Below are 15,521 nucleotides of genomic sequence, written 5' to 3' on the forward strand. Positions count from 1 at the left end.
ATGGCCAGTCTCTTTTCTGCATATACCAATTGACTATGCACCTACAGCTGCATGACTGCACTATGTTGTTATTTTTTAATGCATTGTTGCCTCTCAATGCCATAGCTGTAGGAATTGTATCTCCATGTTTGCATTTTGGTTGTGTCTAAAAGACACTGCATGGTGAAGTAAAAAGAACATGCACTTTATAGTTAAACTGTTTTACATTTAATCTTAATTGCTACTTACTTTCTGTGGGAATTTGGGCAAGTTACCTAATTTCTTTGTGCTTCTTTAAGTAAGGGCAGTAATGCCTGCTGTGCAGGGTTGCTGTGAAGATTAAATATGATCCGTCCACCTATTTAACAAATACACAGGTCCGATTACACATTAGTCACTAGGTACTGAGAATATAATGGTGAATAAGGCATGATCCTGTCCTGAGAATGTTATAATTTATTGAAAGAGACAGATAAGAAAACAGACAATTGCAATATAATTTTTTTTTTCTTGGCCACCCTGGCCAGGGATCAAATCCAAGCTGCAGTTGTGACCTACACTTCAGTGGGCTGGAGATCGAACCTGTGTCCCAGAGACACCGCCAATCCCAGAGATGCTGCCAATCCCCATTGCGCCGCAGCAGGAACTCCAATTGCAATATAATTCTTGAAGGATGACTAGGAATTCACTAGCACAGGGATTCTTGGGGTTGGATGAAGGCAGCAGGACTTGGGGTGGAAGGGGAAGCATGTGGGGTGCTCTTGAGCCAGAGAGAAGATGGCAAGTCCAAGACACTGAACCATCACGGGGCAGAGGCCGTGAGGTTGAGGCTGGAGAAGCAGTCGCCACGAGGGTCCCTGCCAGCCAGGCATGGGGCAGGAGGAAACTTTAAAGAACGAATCATCAGATTAGCGTTTCAGGAAGACCTTCCTTGGCTGTGTGTGAGGTGGTTTGAGACAGTCAAGGGGACCAGCGTGACCAGTTATGAGACTGTTGCCCAGAGGTGACGGTGGCCTTCAGAGCAGGAATCACTGTGGGAATGGAGTGATGAAAACACGCTGAGATATTCAGGAGCTGGAAAAGGCAGGCTGTGATCCGATGTCGTGGTGGGGAAAAGGTAGGAGGGGAGTCAGGGAGAGGAAGCAGAGAAGTGGTTTGGGGTGTTAGGTGGGGAAAGAAAAGTGAGTACCCATTGGGGAGTGTGGCACATTTTGACTCCATCCCCTTAACTCCTGTGTATTTGGACCCTGCTGGTTTTGTTGTTTTGTTTTGTGGTTTTTTTTGTCCTGGAATGTAAATATTTCTGTTAGGATGATATCAAAATTGATGAATTCTGTGGCAAAGATTTATTCCAGGATGAACTCCACTGAGGCAATTGAATTCCTTGGTCCATTTTCCAAAACAGTGTAGTAAAACTGTTTCTTTCCGGTTGTTTCCACTTTCGTTTTTGTTTCACCAACATGATTTCCATCAGGATAAAGTCTTTCTTCCTTGTACAAGGAAGGCTTGATTTTTTTCAACTTCTTTTTCTTCGTCTTTGTCAAATTTTTATGGATTATAGCTTTTTTCTATGGCAAGTTTCCTTCTAGGTCCACAGTTTCTACCCTGTCAAACTTTATGCATGTAAACTTTAATCAGATCTTTTTGATTTTTCGTTAACCTGTAAGCAATATAATTTTTCACCATTTGCTGTTTTTTGTTTTTTGTTTTTTTTTGCTATTGTTCACTGTCTTTTACTTTTCTCTTTTAACCAAGCCCAATATTTTCTGAAACAATTTTTGCAGTTTTTAAATTTAGCAATGATACGGGACCCTCAAGTCGGCTTTTCAACTATAACAAAATTTACTCTGTATCATTTTGGCCCTTGTCAATTTCATTTTGGTCCTTAAAATCAAACTGCCTCCCAGTGACAGAATCAAACTGGCATATATATACATATAAATTTTTTTTTTAAAGGAGTCCTCTGGCAGCTCAGTAGGTTAAGGATCCAACATTCTCACTGCTGTTGTGTGGGTTTGATCCCAGGCCTGGGAAGTTTTGCATGCTGCAGGCATAGCTTAAAAAAAAAAAAAAAGACATATTTCAGCCCACTGACAGCCAAGGGAAGGTGTCCAGAAAATAGGACATGTATACAGGTATGGTGATTTGGAGAGAAACCAGGGTCAAATACAGATTTGGGAGTCATTTGCATCTGGATGTTGAGGACAAAGCAATGGGTGACATCTCTCAGGAGGGTACACAGAAGGAGAGAAGAGCACCCAGGAAAAAACTAGGGCAGCACCAACATTCCAAAAAGACATGGCCAGAGGACAAGGAGTCCATGAAGGAGAGGCAAGAAGCAGGAAGAAGGCCACAGGAGGGCGTTATCACGGGAGGGTGGTGGTCGATGATGTTTGGATACTGCAGAGGGCAGGTAGCACACACACTAAAACATGTCCAGCCAACACTGGCTGTAAGAAGGGAAGCTTGTTTGCTTATTCGTTGACTTGGTTTATTTATTTCTTTTTAGCAGGAGAGAGGCTTGGGCATGGTTAAGCACTGAAGGGTTGGAAGGAGAGGATAAACCTACAGGAGCGTGGGAATGGCATCCCCAAGGGCATTTAGGACTCAAGTCCTTTCCAGGAGGTGGGATCTGACATCAATCTTGCTGCCTAAAGCTTTATAGTCACTGAGTCATGGGCAGCCAGGTGCCCCCTGAGGGGTAACCAATATCAATAAATTGCGCTATCCGATTGGGCTTCTACTTGGGTGTCGAAATCAACATTCTGATTGCTCACTGAGCCTGGAGATACTACGCCTTGAACTATTTCTATTTGATTAACACTTAAAATCCTTTGTCAAGGGAATTCTGTCTGTTGTCCCTAAACCCATGATATTATCATCTGCCCTGATCAGCTTTTGAGAACGTCCTGGGGTCACATGTTGACCACGTTCTGCTTTGCTTGCTCTCCTCGTTCTCCAGCTGGGAGTGGGGGTTTAGCACATGGACTTAGATCCATCACACCTCGACCCAGGTGCTAAGACCCTGCCCATTCCCCACTCCTTCCATTTGTCCTCCAAGCCCACAGGACTTAGGTGGCCTCAGAAAATGGGGCACCAGCTAGCACACATCACCCTTCCAAGTACCAACCTCCCACCTCGCCAGCCAGCCACCTCTCCCCTTCCTATCCATGGGGCACTTATTTGCACCAAGCACTGTGGTGAGCCGGGAGATTAAAACATGAAGAGACACTGTCCCAGCCCTCTGGGAGCTCATGGTCCAGCAGGTCAGTTGTTGCAATATTGTCTGAAATGTGGACGAGGTAGAGAACCAGTTAGTCTAGGTAAACAGGGACGGGAAGATGACCTTAATTATTATTGGTTTTTTTTGGGGGGGGGGGTTGAATCTGTAACAGTCTTAGGAGGGCAGTTGAACATATGAAATGCACTCTCCTTATCCTAATGTAATCATTTCACCTGCCAGTTCACACAGCTCCAAAGGTTAACTTTGTTTTATGAAGTTGGACGTGTTTCAGGATTGCGATTACCTTAAAGAAGACGCATCTCCTTCTGTAGCAACTGACATCAGTACTGAATCTCCAGGACATGGAGGGAACTGCATTGTCTTTGCCTTCTTTTATATTTATGGAGTAGCCTCACCTTCCACCCTGTTCCTGTTCTGATCCCATTTCTGTTTTTTTGTTTTGTTTTGTTTTGTTTTCCTTTGCTATCTTCAGGACAAAGTGCAGGACAATTTTGTTGGCTGTTCTTGAGTCAAGCATATTTGTTTGACCTCCGTGGAATTTAGTTCAAGGCACATGAATTAATAAAGGTGGCCCGAGCTGCCATGATCCCTTCCTGACAGGTTCTCCAAGTTTTTGCTTGCTTGACTGTTTTTTATGCCCCGACGACACGCCGTTGTCTCCGGTGCTGGCACTTGGGGAGGGTAGGATGCAGCAGGGGGACAGCAAAGGTCTGGGGGAACCCAGAGAAACTCAGAGATGCCCTCCTTCTGTTTCCTGCCCCGGCCACTCTCCCCCTTGGAGTATAAGTGTGTCTACTCCGGTGGAGAAAGAATCAGAGATACTCCCATTGAAGTGGGAGATAAATATCACATGAAGATGACCTGTAGACCAAGTGAATCCTAACTTTAAGCTTACACCTTGGGAGTTCCCTTCGTGGTGCAGTGGTTAATGAATCCAACTAGGAACCATGAGGTTGCGGGTTCGGTCCCTGCCCTTGCTCAGTGGGTTAAGGATCCAGCGTTGCCATGAGCTGTGGTGTAGGTCGCAGATGCAGCTCGGATCCCGCGTTGCTGTGGCTCTGGCGTAGGCCGGTGGCTACAGCTCCTATTCGACCCCTAGCCTGGGAACCTCCATATGCCGCGGGAGCGGCCCAAGAAATAGAAAAAAGACAAAAAAACAAAAACAAAAACAAACAAAAAAAACTTACACCTTGGTAGGATGTTGGAAAAAGGAAGGGGCTTCCAGGGCAGGCTCTCTCCCTGACATTTGTCACCGTTCTGGATCGTCTCCCCTGCCAGAGAATGGGTTGGGTCTGGTCCCAGCTTTGTCCACTGTCCATCTTCACCCATCTGTCACTGCACAGCCCTTTCACACACGTGGGTCTCTCTGTCTCCCTGATGGGCGCACAGCACTCAGGCAGCTGCGTGGCCATTCCATGCATGAGCTGCCACCTCTCTTGGGAATATTGGGTGGATCCTCTTCTTCTCAGGGCCCCAGATTACTTCTCATGCTCTCCTGGTTCAGGGGATGGCCAGTGAATGCTGGACAGACAGGTCTTTGTAGTCTCTGCTCTACATCTGCTCCTGGAGGCCGCGAGCAGGTGCCTCCCTGCTCTGATGGGGACGGGGGCAGAGCGAACAGGGGGGCCAGCCAGGGAGAAAAAGAAACACTTTCATATCTTAAATTAGTATCCTGCCACACAAGAAAAACAGGCTAAGGGAGAAGAGGGTCTCCCCTACATATGTAGAAAAATATTTCTAACGTACAAAGAAGTTTTGGCGAATGACGAAGGTTGAAGGAGCTGGGGGAGCTGTGGTTTGGGGAAGTGATGCCTAGCCATGCTGCTCCTCCCTTCCTGTTCTCCTGTCACTTCCTCTTGGCCACTCTCCTCCTGAGCCATACTGTCCTCCCTTCCCATCCATCCCCCCCCCACCCCAGTCTTCCTCCGATCCTATACCCATCGTTGGAAAGCCGTTTAGAGGGGACGGGCCAGACCCTGGTTGGTCCCCCTACTTTGGGGATTTGTTTGTATGCCACAGTTTGACTTCTCCCTGTGGATTCCTTCTGTAAAAAAATCTCTTTTTGATTTCTGCGTGAGATATTTTCCTTGATTTTTTTTTTTTTTTCCTTTTTAGGGCCACACCCCCAGTATGTGGAGGTTCCCAGCCTAGGGGTCGAATGGGAGCTGCGGCCGCTGGCCACAGCTACAGCCTCCGCAACGCCAGATCCCAGCCACGTCTGGCTACAACACAGCTCACGGCAATGCTAGATCCTTAACCCACTGAACAAGGCCAGAGATCAAACCTGTGTCCTCATGGATACTAGTCAGATCTATTTCCACCGAGCCACAATGGGCACTCCGATTTTTTTTTTTTACACTTAATTTTATTTTTTGAACGTGAGATTTCTGTGATTCCACAGATTTTGAAATCAAATTTAGGCTTACCAAAGGGGAAAACCGTGGTGGGGAGGGATAAATCAGGAGGGTGGGATTAACGTATACACACTACCAGATATAAAATGTAACCAACAAGCACCTGGTGTATAGCACATGGAAATCTACTCAATATTCTGTAATAACCCATACAGGAAAAAAGAATGGATATATGTGTATGTGTAACTGATTCACTTTGCTATACACCTGAAACTAATGCAACATTGTTAAGTCAACTATACGCCAATACAATTTTTAAAAAAATGAGTAAAAAATTAGAAAGGATATTTCTGTGATTCCAAAGTCAAAATTGAATAGTTATACCCAGGGCCCTATTTGTTGTTGTTGTTTTGTTTGTTTTTTCATGGCTGCACCTGTGGCATATGGAAGTTCCCAGGCTAGGGGTTAAATTGGAGCTGCAGCTGCCAGCCTACACCACAGCCAGAGCAACTCAGGAACTGGGCTGTGTCTGTGACCTGCACCACAGCTCATGGCAACACTGGATCCTTAACCCACTGAGTGAGGCCAGGGATTGCACCCTCATCCTCATGGATACTAATCAGGTTCTTAACTCACTGAGCCACAGTGGGAACTCCCCCAGGGCCCTGTTTCTTTTTTTTCTGTGCCCGCTACCCTGTTTGCTTCTGGTGTCTAAAGATAACTAATGTTATTTCTGAAAATATTCTTCCGATATTTCTTTTTGCAAATATGAGAACAGATATAGGAAAGGTGGCTAATGACGTACCAGTTTGCATGTGGCTTTTACACATAATTTATCTCAGTATCCAAACTGCTATATAAGGATGTTCCTCATATTTCTTCAAGGCTGAATATATAGAGTTGTGGGAACATATCATGGTTGATAAGTCCCCCATGGACAGACATTTGAATTGTGTCCAATCCTCTGCTATTATGACACAAGGAATAACAGTCTTTTGCATTTGTCCATGACTTTCTTGAAATAAAAACAACTAAGAGTGGGGGCAGGAGGGCAGGAGAGAGAGGGAGGGAGGAAGCCACAAAGAGAAAGAGAGACGCTTGGTTTTTTATTTTTTTAAAGATGGTTCCTTTGGGGAGTTCCCATTGTGGTGCAGTGGAAATGAATCTGACTAGAATCCATGAGGATCAGGGTTCGATCCCTGGCCTCACTCAGTGGGTCAGGGATCCGCCATTGCCATGAGCTGTGGTGTAGGTCACAGAGGAGCTCGGATCCCGAGTTGCTGTGGCTGTGGTGTAGGCTGGCAGCTGCAGCTCCAATTCGACCCCCAGCCTGGGAACTTCCATATGCTGCGAGTGTGCACTCCCCCCCCACGCAAAAAAAAGATGATTCCTTGGACAAGAATGTTTTGAAAGAAGGCCTGTATGCTCTTGGGAATGAGCTGACCATCCAAAGTGCTCTCTTTTCCCAGTGCCTTTTGTGAGACAACCCTAAGAACCATCCCCAGGTTGTTCACATCCACTGAATTAGTGGGACACACCGATCTGTGTGCAAGTTTGGATTTGTCCTAGCAGGTGGGACTGACCGTCATCCACTTAAGCAGCTCAGGATCTCTGTGGTGCCAGGAAACCTTCCCTGCATTGGAGGAGGCTTTTTTACTGACTCATTCGACAGGAATAAGCCTCTCATTTAGGATCAGAGCCACCCAGTAAGAGAGGACGTACTGGCCTTGGTGTGTCAATGGCATCTGTCCCAGGAACTTTTTGGAGAAGACACTTTGACAGCAGAAAGGACAGAGCAAGTGTGACAATGTGAGCTGGGGAAGATGGGGGGGGGAGGGGAGGGGCGGAGTAAGACACGTTTTTTCAAAAATTATTATTTTATTTTGATTTTTATTTTTTCCATGATAGTAGTTTTACTGTGTCCTGTCAATTTCTACTGTTCAGCAAAGTGACTCAGCCATACATATATACATATGAATATACATATATATTCTTTTTCTCACATTATCCTCCATCATGTTCCATCACTAACAAGTGAACAAATAACAAATGCTGGAAAGGGTGTGAAGACACATGTTTTTGAATGATTTACCATGCTATCTCCCAATCCCTGCAAACTCTGCCTCTCACAAAAGGTTGGATTTCACCCCTGGAGCTGCTATTCTCTGTCCTCTTAATTCAAATCCCCTTCCCTTGGTTTACTGAAACCAGAAATCTAGTTATTTGTATTTGTCTCTGTCTCACCTGTTAACCCTGCGCATGTTGATTTTATTCACTCTTCTTGGAGTTCCTGCTGTGATGCAGTGGGTTAAGAACCTGACTGCAGCGGCTGGGGTTGCTGTGGAGTCTCAGGTTCAATCCCATCCTCCGCAGTGAAGAGGGTTAAAGAATCTGGCATCGCTGCAGCTGTAGACTCCTGGGTTTAATTCCCTGCTCTGTGCTTACTAGCTTTGACTCCCTAGACCACTTATGCAGCCCCTGCCTCAGTTTCTTCCTGTCATTTGAGATGCACTATAGTATGCGTCCCATTCAGTCCTAGTGAGAGAAAGAAAACGTGGAAAATGCCTGGAACAGTGCTTGGCATGTCATAAGTACACAGTAAGCACTAGCGGTCATGTCAAAAGCTTCCTAGCTGGTTTCACTGCCTTCTCACCTCTCCGTCTCTTTCTCGCTAATCTATTCCCTCATGTGGTGGGCAGATTGGTTTTTATCATCCATATGAACAAAGCACTTCCCGCTGGAACCACTTCCAGCATCCTCTGGACCCTCTCAAGCTGATTCCAAACTATTTTCCCAGTCTCATCTCCTGCCACAGCCCTGCAGCATTCGCACTTCCGAGGTCCTACCACCACCATCCGCGTCCACATGTCTGTGCCTTGCTCTCAGCTGGGATACCCTTCTTTCACCATTTCTCCTTGGTGATCCGCTTCTCCTCCTTCCAGGCACAGATCAGATGCCTAAGCTCAAGGAGAAAACTGCTGACCTTCACCTCGTCATTACCAAGTCTTGTTGGTTGCTTTCTTTTCTTTGGTCCTGTGGCAATTTGCATATCCCTCCAACTCTGCCCGCCCACCATAGCAACGAGGCTAAGTACCCATTCACGTCTCCAGGCCCTTCGGAGGGGCAGCCACGCCCTTCCTGCACATATCGGCTCTCGCGGGATTTCCTTGCGCCCAGATCCCTTTCTACCTTCCCTCAGGGGCGCACTCATCCCTCTTTGTAGACTTGGCACAGTCCCTAAAGGAATGGAGGGAAGCTTTTTTTTGTGCATAAATGTGGCTGAGAGAGAAAATGAGAGGAATGAGCGTGGGGAAGGGCAGATTTGTAACAGCTAAAATAATCTGGTCGCCATGCCTTCTCTCTGCTTGCATAGCTTTCAGAAACTTCTTAATACAAGTACTGAAGTCTGGAAGTTTCCTCGACTAGGGATCGGCCGGCTCCTTCCTGTGCTCTTTTCCTTCCCTGGAGGCAATTAGGAGAGGACAGAATAAAAGCCTCAAGCGATGGAAAGAGTTACGATTCTGTCCTGGTGTCCTGTGTAGAAAACGTGGCCACCCACCCTGCAGCTGTTCACACTGGTGCAACTTTTTATTGTTTGTTTTGTTTTGGGTTTGTCTTTTTAGGGCTGCACCCACGGCATATGGAGGTTCCCAGGCTAGGGAATTGGTGCTGCAGCTCCAGCCACAGCCACAGCCCTGCGGAATTCGAGCTGTGACCGTGACCTACACCACAGCTCACGGCCAAGCTGGATCCTTAACCCACTGAGCAAGGCCAGGGATGGAACCTGAGTTGCCATGGATACCAGTCAGGTTTGTTACTGCTGAGCCAGGACGGGAACTCCTGGTACTTCTTGTTTTAGCAAACCTCAGATGGGAATCCTTGCTGCTCTATGTTGGGGTCTCCTTTCCTTAAAGAAATCTGCCAAACCCAACTGTGTTGGGTCAGGTTTCCTAACAGGGAACTGAAGCAGAGCCTGAGGCAGGGATTGCTGTGACAGAAATGCCCTGAGGGACGTGCTTCCAGGAGAAGGGGAGGGGGAGGACCAGGGCAGGGGAGGAGAGGAAAGCCCCACAGTGACGTGGAAGGGACTGACTTGGACCTGTCCCTGCAGGGAGCGCTGGAGCATGAACTGAATCACCGAAGGTCCCCTCTTGAGGCAAAGGTATGTTTTTTCAAACCCTGGTGTCACACAGTCATTATCTCCATCTTCTGGGAGGTGGGGAGGGAGTGGCTGAATCGCCCCAATGACAGCAGCTCCTTTTGGATGAGTACACGCAGAGTCCTCTCTGCCAACCATCTGGTAGCAAAGAAGTGGGAAGAGGATGCTCAGGGGAGGCCCTGATGACTATAAGGACAACCTCGTAGGGTGCCTTGGGAATACAGACACAGGGTGGGCTACGTGTGTGCACCTGGCGTCTGTATGCATGTGCCTATGCTGCGGGAAGGTGCCTGTGGGTTCTCCCAGAGCCTGCAGTATGGGGCCCAGGAGGTCTCAGGAGGATGTTGAAGGGATGACAACCTCAGAAGACATGATGTCTTTGCAAAAGTGAAGCAGCAGACATTTCCTTTTTGGATAATCCAGGGACTATTTAAAGACCAGAGCTATGTCTGTATCACGGTCTAGTGGCAACCATGGTGCTGTGTTATGCTTTCTACTTAATTTAACTGTTTTATTAAGGTTTTCGACCCTGGTTTATAGAGGTTAACTCACATAAACAAGACAGTTCCAACGGGGAAATGGATGGTGCCAAACCTTTTCATTGGGGAATTACTTAAGGGAGCTCAGAATTGAGCTCTGAGCAAGTTCCCTTGTGGAGCAGAGGATGAAGGATCTGGGCGTTGCTGCAGCTGAGGGGCAGATCACAATTGCAGAGTGGGTTCCATCCCTACCCTGGGAATTTCCACATGCCCGCGAGTGCAGAAAAAAAAGAAAAAAGAAAAAAGAGTTGAGCTCTGAAAGCTAAGAACAAAATTGGAATAAGTGTTGGGTTACATGAATCTATTATTTTGGAGGAAGGAGAACTTGTAATGTGAGGAAAGACACAAAGCTTTATTAACCTTCCCAGTAACCTCAAGCCAGATGAGTGGGACTCCTGCATGACTGGGTAGCCTTGTTCCTGACCAGACAGCTCCAAACGTGACTCTGGCCCTCCCAGAGGTACTTGAGCTGCCTCTTGTCCTTAAATAAGTTCCCTGTGTGCTTCAACTTGTACTTTTAAGAATGTATGGCAGTTCCCATCCTGGCTCAGCATAACAAACCCGGCTAGAATCTGCAAGGACTCAGGTTCGATCCCTGGCCTTGGCCTCTCTGAGTGGGTTAAGAATCTGGCATGGCCATGAGCTGTGGTGTAGGTGACAGACTCGGTCGGATCTGGGTTGCTGTGCTTGTGGCGTAAGCTGTAGCTGCAGCTGTGATTCGACCCCTAGCCTGGGAACTTCCATATGCCATGGATGTGGCCCTAAAAAGATGAAGACTAAAAACTAAAAGCAAAAAGAATGGATGAACTCAAAGCTGGAGGACTTAAAGACATGCATGTGGCCAACCCTGGATTTTTACATATTTAAGGATCTTTAACTAAAGACCACGGCTTGCTAGTTGACTGTGTGCCTGTTGGTCCTGCTGATATTTTTACTGATGTCAGAAGGTCCAACATCATATCTGTGAAGTTTTTCCCATCTGGTCTTCAATGGACATTCTTATCTCTGCAATCTCCGTTTTCTAGGTGCCTGAGTAAGATATTCCAAGAGGCAGGGTTACTCATGGTAAAAGCGTTTGCACAGGGCAAGTTTGAAAACCTTGACTTCCAAAGAATCACTCAGTCCTAAGAACTTTGGCCTGGTACACCACCAGCCTGAGTCCAGAAGATCCACAGGTAGAAGCCAGGAAACCTGCCATCTTGGTGCCGTGAGAAAGACCTTAAATGTTCCAGGGTGCATCAAGGGCTGTTAAAGGGTTTTAAGCAAGGCAGTGGCTTGGTTTTTCTTTATTAGAGAGCTCATTCCAGTGGCCAATGTGGAGGCTGTTGTCTAGAGGAACAGGAGTAGAGTTTGGGAGGCTGTTTTCATGGTCCAGGGAAAGGATTGGGCCCTGAATGAGCCTCAGATAGGAAGGAGAGATGCAAGTAGTGGGAGGTAAAGCCATCATGTTGGTAATTGATGAGCTCAATGGGAGCCGTACTTAATTGGTTTGCTATTTGTGCCGTTTATTACTGTTATAAATGGTGGGAATTGGAATAAGTGGCCAATTATTCTTTTCCTGATTCCACTTGTTTCAGCCCGTTGGTCTCTAAAAACAGAATTATGACAAGGGGGCTTTGATTAGCTTCACTTGTTTTCATAATGACCGTGGTTATCACTCCCAGTTTCTTGAGGGGAGTCCTTGTTTTAATTTGCATAAGTGGCTTTTGGATATGCACAGATCCAATTAATTAAAAGCTGGATATCCATTGATAGAGGAGAACAATGATCTCGATATGACCATGACGTTAAAGAGAACAAATGTCTGACTGGAGAGTTTGCCAACATTTCCATTGAGTTAATTCTAGCTGCCAGAGATTGATGGGAGGAGAACATAAAGACAGGAAGAAATATGGACGGTCTTGGCCAAATGGTCACTCTGCAGATCAGAAGCATGGGGGGCATGTCTTATTATTTTAACCAAAATATTTAAAATTAGAAAACCAACACTTTGTGGTTGTGAAACAACAATAACCTAAGACAGTAAAATGGCATATATGGTAGAAATGAAAAAATACCTCCCCCCAGACCTTCTACTGGCCTGGACCCAGTTAGTACCCACTATTAATAGGTTAGTGTGGATTCTTCCTGGTTGAAGGGGTCCTTAAAGAGATTCTGGTTATTTTACAGAATCTATGACAGCACAGGTTTCATCAAGGTAATCTTTGACCTGTTTCATTATATGATAAGTCTACTTGATGATTCAGTTCATAGCTTGCTGATTGGCTGAATGCGAGGAATTTTGTTGGCAGGAGACGCCCGTCATGTTGGGACAGTAGAGAGTGGGAATAAGAGAGATGGGATGGAAAGTTAGGGGGAGAAAGGGTCAAGTGAAGGTTGCATACAAATGGAAGATGCCAGGCAGGAAAATAGGCTATGGTGGGGATTGGAGGCTTAAAAGTCCCCCTTCCCTGCCTTCACTTTCTCGCTCCCATCCTAGTCGCTCTAACCCCTTGCTCTGAGTTTTACCCATAGGCTTCTGAATTATTCTCCCAAAAGTCACCAAAGGAACCATCTGGTTACCATATTGGATGACATTCTCTCACATTGCACCTTCCGTAACCTGGCTCGGCGTTTGACATTGCCAGCCACCGTCTCCTCTGTGAGCCTTGCCCTGTCCTTGGCAATGGTGACGGTGTGCTCTTCCAGTTCTTAACTGTCCCTGACCATTCTGGCTCTGATTTCCAGCCTGACTCTGCTCCTCTCCCAGTCCTCACCCCAGGGGGCATTGCCTACAACTCTGCCCCTTTCCTGCTCCTCTTTTCTCGGCATTTCCTGATTCTTGGACATTTATTTCATGTCTGTGTCTTCGGTGATGATCTCTGTGAGGGAGACACTGAAATACTATAGCTAGAGCTAGAAATGAACATACGAACCTGGCCCTGACTTTCCGTGGAGTTCTGATCTTCTCTTATCCTCTGGACATGTCCTGTTTGTATCGCACACTCAGCATTTCTTTTTTAATTTTTTTTCTTTTTGCCTTTTGTCTTTTTAGGGCTGCACCCAAGCTCATGGAGGTTCCCAGGCAAGGGGTCACATCGGAGCTGTAGCCACTGGCCTACACCACAGCCACAGCAACACGGGATCCAAGCCAAGTCTGTGACCTACACCACAGCTCACAGCAATGCCGGATCCTTAACCCACTGAGCAAGGCCAGGGATCGAATCTGCGTCCTCATAGATGCTAGTCAGGTTCGTTAACCACTGAGCCACAATGGGAACTCCCAAAGTCAGCATTTCTGCAATGGAATTCGCCTTCTTCCCCATCTAGTAGACTCCTTGGTGGGGCCTAAAGGGGTCTTCATGATCTATCCCTGCCTACCCATCCAGTTTCATCTCTTGCTGGCCTCCCACAGGCACCCTCTTTTGCAGTGACTCCCAAATTGTTTTCTCCCATGGTGTTCCCGTGGTGGCACTGCGGAAATGCATCTAAGGACCTGAGCATCCCTGCGGATCCCTGGCCTCAATCAGTGGGTCGGCTGTCTGGTGTTGCCGTGAGCTGTGGTGGGGGTCACAGATGCAGCTTGGATTCTGCACTGCTGTGGCTGTGGCATAGGCCGCAGCTGCAGCTCTGATTTGACCACCAGCCTGGGAACTTCCATATGCCACTGGTGCGGCCCTAAAAAGTAAAAAACAAAAAGAAAAATATTAAATAGTTTTCTCACAGACCACCCTTCTTCCATTCTCAAAACTTCTCTTGCATATCAGCTTCTTAAGGAAGACATCCTTGAATTCCTGGACTCAATGCCTCCCCTCCCCCCGCCCCACAGTCTCCTGGAGCTCCTCTGGAAACGCCAATTTGAGAACTTATCACATGCTCCAGTCTGGTTGTGTCTTTGCTTGTATTCCTGAAAACCTGTGAGCCCTTTGAAGAGAAGGACTATATCCTTGGTGTCTGCATGCCCAGGGCCTAGAGAAGTGCTTCACACATAGTAAGTACTCAGTAAATACTGGATAAGTATGAGAACCAGCTTCTCCTTCCTGGCATCTCTATATTTGGTGACGCTAAAGCCATCTGACATCTACATGTCTAGCCGTAAGATCTCCCCCAGCTCCAAAATCACATCCTTCCTTGGCCACATCGCCACTTGGATGTTCAGCAGGTGTATCAAAGATAACAGGTTCTGAGCAAAGCTCTTGATCCCTCTGCCCGCTATTCCCCATCCCAGAAGGGCACAACTATTTCAGCAGCCACTCAGCACAAAAACCTTCAAAGCATCCTAGTTTCTCTCTCCTTCTTCCACTCCACATCAAGTCCAATAAAGAATCCCATAAGCCTTATTTTATCGTATATTGGGAACTCGGCTGTTTTTGTTTGTTGTTGTTATTGTTTTGGCCACACCTCTGGCATGTCCCGGGCTAGGGATCGAATCTGAGTTGCAGCTGTGACCCGTGCTATTGCTGAGGCAATGCCAGATCCTTAACCCCCTGCACCACAGCGGGAACTTCTAGCTATTTTTCTGTCTTCTCTAACAGTATCACTTTAGATCAAGCAGTTACCATCTCTTGCCTAGATTCCTATGCACCTCCTCGCTGGTCTTTGTATGTTCCCTTCTCTTCCTCTATGAATGATGCTTCCACACAATGACTAGGGTCCTTAGCTTGGCTCATAAGACCCTTCTGAATCTCGTCTTTGGCCGTTCCACTCATCTCCAGATCCCTCTCTTCTGGTCGCTCCCAGAAAGAGTTTTCTCTGATTACGCTATTTTAAAAAGTACCTTCCTGACCCTCCATCCTTTTGCCTGGATTTTTTTCCTTTACCCCATCATATTTTCTATTTCTTTATCTATCTATTGATATCTCTTTATCTATTTATCCATCTATTGATATGTCTTTATCTATCTATTGATATTTATCTATTTATCTATCTATTGATATCTTTATCTATCTATTGATATGTCTTTATCTATCTATTGATGTTTATCTATTTATCTATCTATTGATATCTTTATCTATCTATTGATATGTCTTTATCTATCTGTTGATATTTATCTATTTATCTATCTATTGATATCTTTATCTATCTATTGATATGTCTTTATCTATCTGTTGATGATCTCTTATCCCTGGTATACAAACTTCCAGAGGACAATGTCTTTATCCGTCAAATTCTTTGTCGTCCGCCTAGCATCTGGAACGGTTTCAGGTATTATAGGAAGAGCTCAAAAAACATGTGATGGATGAAAGACTTATTCTGGTTTGAAAGCT

The sequence above is a fragment of the Phacochoerus africanus genome, chromosome 10, assembly GCF_016906955.1.
Source record: "Phacochoerus africanus isolate WHEZ1 chromosome 10, ROS_Pafr_v1, whole genome shotgun sequence".
In the NCBI taxonomy this organism is placed as follows: domain Eukaryota; kingdom Metazoa; phylum Chordata; class Mammalia; order Artiodactyla; family Suidae; genus Phacochoerus; species Phacochoerus africanus.